Source organism: Triticum urartu, chromosome 6A (genome assembly GCF_056163025.1).
Source record: "Triticum urartu cultivar PI428250 chromosome 6A, HENAU_Tu73, whole genome shotgun sequence".
Lineage (NCBI taxonomy): Eukaryota > Viridiplantae > Streptophyta > Magnoliopsida > Poales > Poaceae > Triticum > Triticum urartu.
The window spans coordinates 123,842,016-123,851,731 of NC_141878.1; positions in this window are offsets into that span (position 1 = coordinate 123,842,016).

The following is a 9,716-nucleotide window of genomic DNA, read 5'->3' on the forward strand; positions in this document are numbered from 1 at the left end:
CTCCATACGTAGTTAATCACCCTCAATCATAACGCCACATCGAATCGTTCTCCTCTTTTGTGCACATAACTTCCGCCTGGATGGGTAAAACACACACTCACACTTAACAATCTCCTTCTAGCTACCCCCCCCCCCCCCCCCGCCTCTCACTCTTCCCCTATATCCCCGAAACCAATAAGACCATCCCTTAGTTTAATTCCCGCCTACATGCACCATCGATATATAGTAGTCTTCCTTGGTGTCTCTCGAACAAACACGTTCTCTTGAAGTCGACTCCTCTCACGCACACACACCTTCTCTTCCCTCTCTACGGGCATTTTCTCTCTCGCACCCCATCGTTGGTGGCCTCTGCCATACACATCACCTCTCTATGATGAAAGCCATGCACACTTAAATTACATCCGCCACAGAGGACCCCGCGACACACACACACACACACCCAACACACACACACTAAGACTCCATCTCTCTCTCACACACACACAAACACACACACACACACACAAGCACGCACGCCCCCCCCCCCCACACACACTAAGACTCCATCTCTCTCCCTCTCTCTCTCACACACAAACTAAGACTCCATCTCTCTCTCCTCTCTCTCTCTCACACACACACCCCACACACACTAAGACTCCATCACACACACATGCTCTAGGCGGAGCATTTGTTCCTACCACCCTTCATCCAACCTTACCCGTATGATAAACAGTCACCTTTATTTACTTGCATAACATGGACAAATTCCACTCTACTTTAGTAGTCAGCAAACTTATCATCTGTACGCTTATAAAAAACGAGTTGGTGGTGATGGTGTGCCTGCCATCTTGTAATACAGACCGTATGATCTATATCTGAGGATAGAAAGCAAACTATGATAATTTTACAAAAGATACCGGCACCTCTCTCCACATCATTATCTCTCGCAACCTCATTGCTCAACAATTAAAAAAGGAATGTCTTTGGAACAATCTAGCATGCATGGTGGCTGCTGCCGCCTGCCGGTGCCATCCATCCCCATGCCTCCGCCCATTCCGACCACAAGTCACCACCATGCTCCACTCCTCCTCGCCTTATCTCTCATCTTTCATTTTTTTGATGACATTCTCGAGTTACCAGTTTTCCGATAAAATTCTTGAGATATCATTAGTTTTTACACATGGGATTACTCCTGCATGGGTCAATCACAACAGGTGTTCTGTAAAAAAAATGCATATTGATGTTCCGTGCAATGCACGAGAATCTTGCTTGTAATTATATAACGCAAATCGCGAGCAGGAAGTGACATTTTTTTGACACAACCACGTTAACATGGCCACGTAAATCACTAGCTAAAGTAAATACCATTATACTTATATCCCGATGCAAAAGGTTGAGTACATGTCCGAAGAGTAGAGTCGCACACACGCACCCTGTCTCTCAGAATCTCTCACACACACACACCAGTTACGTGACGCCCACTTAAGTAGACACATATGTTACAATTTGTGCACCCGCGGGTACACGTGATGCTGCGCATTTATTTAAGCCAAAAGGCGAACCCAAACAGTAGCTGCATTCATTCCCCTCCCACCGCCTCTTCTCTGGTCGCCGTCGCCCGGTAGCCATGGGCCGGCCGAAGGTAACAACATACGCCATACTCTTGCCGGAGCGGCGCTTTAATATGGAAATTTTAGTGGTCATGCATGCATCTTTTTGTGCTAGCACTCCTATATAAGGGTTGACCGGTCGCTTCCCGCGGACGTGTGCGGGTGGTGGAAGAGGAAGGATAAGGGAAGCGGGCTGTGGAGTAACGTGTTTTACCACAATTTCTTAGGAAACTGAGTGCAATAATTGAGTAGTTTTGCAAACTACCAGTACTACACCTGAAACGGTTCAAAACCTATACTCCCTTGCCAGCGCGCGCTTCCCGCGTGAAACGGTCAGCGTCGCCCTGGAGCATCAGTGCCGCATTAATGCCCTGCCAGAGCGAAGGCGACCTCTCATTGGCACCGGCTTTGAAGTGGCGCGACGGCCGAGAGAGCGCCGCTTCCCGGTGCACGCGACTGCTCCGCGTCGAGACTGGCCATAGGCCCTGTTTGGATCCATGGGTTAGAGTTAGTTTGAGCTAGTTGGGGCTCAAATAGCCCTAAACTATCCAAGCATGAGGGTTTAAATTGGAGCAAGTTGCACCGAACCCACCAAAAAAACTATCCCACCCAAGAGGTGCTAACTGGAGATAGTTCTCATTGGGACCACTGAAAAATCACTTTTCTCTCTCTATGAAGTGCATTTATTGTCAATCTAACCCTGTCACCCAAACACCTCTTTGGCTACAGTTAGTTCAGGGTTAGTCATGAGTTAGTCTAACCTCTAGCTAAGTTAGAGTATCAAACAGGAGCAGTATAGGACATGCAAGTTGCTCAAAGCATACAGGCAAATTCGTACATGAAAGGATTTTTTCTTTTTGAAAACGGAACATGAAAGGAATTTTTTTAGAATGCTCTTGGCATGTCGCTAACATGTGATACTTAACCGACCGCAATAGACGGCAGAAATGCCAGCCCGCCGCACTTTGATAGAGACGAGGAGGGAGAAGCGATACACGATGCTGGATTACTAGAGATAGGTGTCGCACGGAAGCCAAGAAATATGGTGATAGCGTGGGTTAGCCATGTACTAGTATGATACTACACTGGGCTGCCGTGTTTCGTACTCTTCCAGTACACTGTGGAGATGATTGGTTAATTTTATATCGCTGAATAATATTAAATATTATGAGTGCAGATGCTCCACCACGAGGTTCCTTGCTCCTTCTCGGTCGTCCAAAATCTATGTTCTTCCACTCTATTTTTTACGTGAGCTTTGTTCATCCTTTTGCCAACACGCGAGACATCTAGCATCAAGGTGCACGTGTTATGCAAGGATCGTTCCATCTATATGAAGAACACGTGGGATTGGAACTACGAGACGAACATGTACCAAGGAGTGGACGTACGAACCTGAGTAATGTAGCGCAGTAAGTGAAGTAGAAAGGCACAAATGGTATGAACATGCGTGGCATATAGGGTGTGTTTGGTTGCGTTCTCGTCTCAGCATAGTTGTTCCCTCTTCATGCATGCTCAACTCAACACCCCTCTTCATGCATGCTCTCTTCATGCATGCTTCTAGTGTATTTGTGCTAAACTAGTGTGGACTCATGCACCCTCCATACACTCTACCAAACACCCAAAAGTAGGTCGAGAAGGGAACTCTTGGGCGGCATTTGTCTCTTACTATGTACTACCACTAAATGTTGTACGTGCAATGCACGGTGATGTTATGGAGTACATGCCTAAGTACTCTACTACTACTATATTAGTTGGAGGCACATATTAACTTTTATATTTGTTTACGTGTATGTGCCCCGAGACCTTCCAACTAGACGTGTCTTTGTCTCCAGGTCGCACCTTGTATCGTTCATACCACTAAGTACTACTACGTGTGGTCTCCGACCCGGAAGTGGAAGAAGTGGAGACGCTCTACCACACTGTTTTTTTACGCTGGGCTCTACCACGCTGTCCATGTCCCACTCCTTTCGCTGACGTGTGGGACATCCAGCACGTGCCGTGTTTGGCACCCTTCGTCGTAAGAGTTGAAATGCTAGCATTCATCAGAAATAAAAAAATAATTATAAATTGGCAGTGATACTATTTTTTGCGAACCAATCAGCAGTGATACTATACCACGCGGTTTCCTTGCTCCTCGATATCGAAAAGAATACTTCCGTTCGCCAACATGTGGGACGTCGACCATCCTGGTCCACTTGCCATGCACGCAGAACTCCAAGGGAGTCACCCAGGTCGTCGCACCGCAGTAACAATGACTAATGAGCCGTCAAATCACAGGCCCACTTTCCACTTTGAAGTTGCTTGGACGAAGGAACCATCATGACTTCGTTGAATTCCGCTTCTTGAAGAAAACTACTGTACCCGCAGTACTGCTAGCTACAGTAGTTACTCCAACAGAGGCCTCCTTTCGTTCATAGGATAGGAATATGAAAATTATAGGAAGTGAGACCTGAAGGATTGGAGTATCACCAAAGAGCTAGCTATGGACAGGGGTGCGTGGAATCTTGCTATCCATGTGCCAGAGCCATGAGTTGGTTGCGAGATCTTATGGGTTTCATCTCTAGCCTACCCCAACTTGTTTGGGACTAAGGCTTTGTTGTTGTTGTTGTTGTTGTTGTTGTAGTCTAGGCTAATGTACTGGTAATTTGCTCTAAAAACTACAGTAGTAACTAGTAGTACTGGTACATGCTCGTACTCAGACACACACACACACACACACACACACTAACTACTAGTACTACTACTTCTCACATGCTGGCCAGACGCCGTCGTTCTCCTTCCCGGCTTTGTCGGCGACACCCCACCGTGCTTGGATCTCCGCCGACCTCTCCACAGCAGCGCGTGCGTCCTTTTCTTTCTTGCGGCGGCGGGCCTCTCTTTTCTTGAGTGCTTTCTGACTTTTCCGCTCCCTCTGTGCGGCTTTGGCCGCCTCTTGCTCTACCGCCCATTCGGCCTTGGCATCTTCAAATTCCTCCCACATAGTTGTGAGGTCGCGAGCGGCGATGAACTCGGCACGGCGGGATGCCATCGCTTCCCTACCATTTTGTGTGCGGTCATGGGCGGCGAGGAACTCGGCGCGGCGGGATGCCATCGCTGCCTTACCGGTTAGTGTGCGGCGCGGTGGCATGAACGACGCTTGGTGAGAGCTCTGGGGTGGAGTGGCCGGACAACCGTATAGTGCATTGGTTTGTCAAGAGCTCAAGGATAGAAGACGAAGCAAATTTGGATTCCCCTTCAATCCTGGTCATTTATTACTGAGTAAAATGCATTGGCGGTCATCGAACTTGTCTTGATAGCTCACTTTGATCATTGTATACGAGATATGGTGATTATACGGTCACTAGCTCAGCGTATAGCTCCGTATTTGTCTGGTTGACCAGTCAAACAGACCGCATGCGCCTCATCAGCTCGTGTTCTTTATCTATCTACGCGGGCCTACCTGCCAGTGGAGAAAGAAATACTGTAAAAAAACCAAAATTATGCTAGAGTCCGAACCGCTTCCGGAGCCCGCTCTCACCGCCCTGGCCCCTCAAGACGCCAGCTGGCCGCCGCATGCATGCATAGCAAGTAGTACTCCTTATGTGGAGGAGAGAGAGGCATTGACAAAGTCAAGGAGTGGGCTCTGCAAGAGCCCGTCTCTACACGTGCTCCTAGGTATAAAAAAATAATTCTAAAAAAGGCATAAAAACAATTGTGTCTTAAAAAAAGAAAGGTAAAAAACATTTGATAGGAAATAGATAGAGAGAAAGTGAGAAAAGGCTGTAACCTGGGCATTACATGAGGAAGGAGGGAGTGGTGCACATGCCAAGTTCACTGGGCTGCCGTGTTTCACACTCCTCCGTCGTAACAGTGGAGACAATAGCTTTCATCAAAAATAAACAATGAATACTCGTTGCTCGTCCTCTATATCAGAAAGAATACTTTTATTCGCCGACATGTGGGACGTCGACCATCCTGGTCCACCTGCCATGCACAAAATTATCCTGGTCTACCCTGGTCGTATCGCAGGCCCAACCTTTCCCACTATAAGTTGTTCGGACGAAGGAACCATCATGACTAAGTTGAATTCCGCTTCTTCAAGAAAACTTACGGTACCCGCAATACTGCTACCACACGCGAAGACTGGCGGCACTGTACCACGTCATATCACTGAAACCCACTAGGGCAAACTAGCCCGCCTAGGTCATCTATTTTGGAACCGAGGGAGTACGTCTCTACACTGCTATGATTTTGTGTTGCACATCATATCACTGAAACCCACTAGGCCAAACTAGCCCGCCTAGGTCATCGATCGCTAAGCCTACAATTTTAGGAGCTAGGGCTATTGGTCGATCGACGAGGGATAAGTATAAGCGTACCATGAGCTCATCAGCCCCAACGTTTCTCTTCGGTGAGTGTTTTGCAAGTACTATATCTCGCACAGTAGCTAGCCTACTAACACCAAGAATCATCAAACAAGCACTGCTGATATGATAAACAGTTCAAACTTACATCTAATCATGCCATATATTACATCAAAAGCTGGTGAGGATACATCTGTTTCCATAACTCGGAGAGGGTTCGCATGATTCATCGCATGATTCACTATCAAACAAAAGTAGCAAGATCTGCCCACACAATATAGTGCACTAGCCCTAAGATGGTTTGATAACACGCATCGTTCTGGTAATTAAACACAGGGTGATGCAAACTACCCTGAAGGATTAGCGCGACCAACTATTTCTTGTCATCGATCTCTCGGGCAATGACCACAGCACGAACAACGGCATGGGAATCGATTTCTGGGGCGATGTCCGCAGGACTGACCGCGACATCGTAATCAATCTCTAGGGCGATGTCCACAGGATGGACAGCGGCATCAGAATCGATCTCCGGGGCGATGCCAACAGGACGGGCCACGACATCGGAATCATCAAGGACGTCCACCGGCACCTGCACAACCCTAACATATTAGCAAGCACATTGCAAATAATCAAAAACCACAACTATGGTAATAAGCCATTATTTTTTACCTTGTGCAGCTCACCGGGGGATCTCATCCCTCCGGGGGCCATCTCCTCGTCCTTGATGGGGGCCATCACCTTGCCAGGGGAATACTGCTTCTCAACGGCGACTATCTCCTCAAACTCGGTCTTGAGCCTCACATAGGTGGCAATCAGAGTTCCTGGGGTAGGCACGGTGGGGCCCTTGCCGTTCTTCCAACTTCCTTTGAGGAGTTCGTCCGCCAACGTCCTCAACTCTTTGGCCAATGCTTGTTTCTTGGAGTTCTTCGTCTCCATGGGTTGGCCCGCCAACATGGTAAACTCGTTGGTCGGTGCTCGCTTCCTGGAGATCACTGTCTCCAGTGGGTTGTCCGCCGGAAACTCTTTGCCTAGTGCTCCAGGATCCATCAATGAACTAACAAACAAAAAGCAATCGAAAGGAAACCACAATCGCAATGAAAACGGGAAAAGAATAGGATGTGAGAATCGGTCGGTGCTTCGCAAAAAGAAGATTCTTGGAATGAAAATATAGCGGCATAACTGATTCGCCCACCTTTCCTTCGTCGGTACAGAAGAAAAATGGCAGAAGTGAGTAGCCTGGAGTGAGGTTTTCTTCAAGAAAGGGAAGAAAGGGCTTGAACGAGCATTCCAGTGAAATGATGGTTGCTTCGTCCAGACCAACTTGGAGGCCACCTTACTACTGCTGGTAAAGGTGTGGGTTTTGTGATATGACGGGTCATGACGGCCACACCGGGGTTACAGGTGAGTCTCGACTGTAGCACCTCGTTGTGATTTGGTGGATGGCACGCGGGCTCAGATGCTTTGAAATGTCCCGCATGTAGATAGAGCGGCTAGTCATATAGGAGTGCTCAATATTGTGCACCGCGACCAAGGTGGAGAGGAAAATGAGAGAACTACGTAATTAATGCATGAGTTTAATTAGGGTAGTTTTGTAAAGTATGAGATACATTCCTCCAATCGCAAAATGCCTTGGTTCATGAGATTTGAGATTTGAGCCATATAAACCGGAAGGGAGGGAGTACTGCACACGGTGTAGTCTAGTCACTTGTTGAAATCTCTAGAAAGGCAAATACTCCTTTCCAGTTTACAGGGCTATACTACTCCCTCCGTCTAGGTGTGTAAGTCATCTTACAAAAACCAAATAGTCCCAAAACACTTAGGCGTGGTGCATTAACTTCTACCTTGTTTCTTGTTTCTTGACATATCAACCAATAAGAGATGAGAGGTGTGCATGCTTTTAATGACTTGCAATGGCTAGTTCATTGCATGCAATGCTATTAATTAGCAAATAAACATTGGTGACCCCGGGAGGAAACGGTGCTAAGCGCGTGGACCTATGCAGAATGAGTATCAACCAATGGATAATGGAGTTTAATTGTTAAACAATAGCAATTTTGTCTCATGCAAGAACCTGGCTAGTACTCCAAGGAACCGCACCACGCGAGCGTTCGTAACTGCCACGTTCGGGTTGCGCTTGGCTCTTTGCCTCTTCGAGAAGACGAACAATAATGATGTTACTCCTACTTCTACAGTATCGAATCCACTGCTGCATGTCCGTCCACCTTGTGCAGGAGGGATCGCGAAAGCTTCAACTTACTGTTCCTACCTTTGCGTCCATGACAGGTGGGCCCAATAGGTGGTTGGCCCTCCTGTCATGCAGCCAAAGGCAGGTGCAGTTAAGGCGCCGGAGCTCAGTCCGCAAGGGAGAGGGCATTGTAGTAATCAAATTTCTCGGTCTTGTACGAGTTGACGAAGATAGGGGTTGCTTGCTTGCTAGGGTTGCTCACTACGTATATATAGGCCGGAGCCTCCGCGCTTGCTTGCTAGGGTTGCTCTATTCACACACTCTCATCCTCTCCATATTTAAACAAGATAGGGGTAGTAACACTGTCTTTCTCCCTTCAAAAAACACTGCTTTCTATCCTCACCGCTGGTTACAGATCCGGACGTATCCCCCTCCGCCGGTGAAGGGGAGGAGGGGCAGCGTTTAGGCCGTCGTCGACATCGAGGGAGGAGACCCACTGCCGGCCGCACCGTTATCTCTGGCCGAGTGCCGGCGCGGGAGGTCCTCCGATCCCTTCGTCGTTGCCTGTGGGCGGATCCGGCCTCCCGCCGCCCACCTATCCACATCACGATGACCTTCAGGTATATCTTCGTTCGAAACCGCCTTAGCTCTACTTCCCCAGCTCGCTACATCGCTGCATGTGCATCATTTTCTACCTCTCAGCCCCTCTCGATCGGATGGTCCAACGTCACATTTTTTTCTTCTATCTTTAGAGGTAAAGCTACTTCATGGAGTCAAATCTTGTACTCCCTCCGTCCGAAAATACTTTTCATTGAAATGGATGTATCTAGATGTATTTTAGTTCTAGACACATCCATTTTGATGACAAGTAATTCCGGACGGAGGGAGTACTTGGTTCAAACAAGAAATAAAGTGGGGGTGGGGGAATTTAGTATGTACATCGGACTTGGTACAAACAGGAAGGAAAGGGGGTGAAAGTAGTACAGACTGGTCATCCAACCGGTCTCTTGGTCGAAAAGGGAAATATAGGGGTAACGCTGTACACAGTGGTATGACCAAGACTAGATTTGCTATCCACACATAGGAGTAGGTGGCTAGAGTGAACAAAAATGGGACCAACCCAGATATGTTTCTTGGATGTTTGTTTCTCGGGGCAACAAACTATGAATCACCACTTTATGCCCCTGTTTACGTACATGGTGTTGGACTGCTGGTGCACCCACTGTTATAAACCATGACAAGTTTAGCCAAATGTTTTTGCCTGTAATTGTTTGAGACTCTGACTATTTCCTTTGTGCCTTTTTGTGCAAACAGGGATATCCAATTCACCTGGTTGCTGTTGTGACCTTTTGGTGCACTGCACAAAACTCTTCTTAAAAGAAGTGACTTTTGTGTTGTTTAACTTGAATGTCAGAATGGAACAGTTGGTTCATTTTGGTGGAACTGCAAAAAGGGAGATCTGTGTTCCAATCCTCATCATCCATATTAGCGCCATAACCTTCCTTTAGGTAAGAATGATATTTAATGCATGTGTTCATCTCTATTTTCCGACTGCCATGAGAAAATAATGTTGTTTTTTACTAGTACACTTGTACTCCC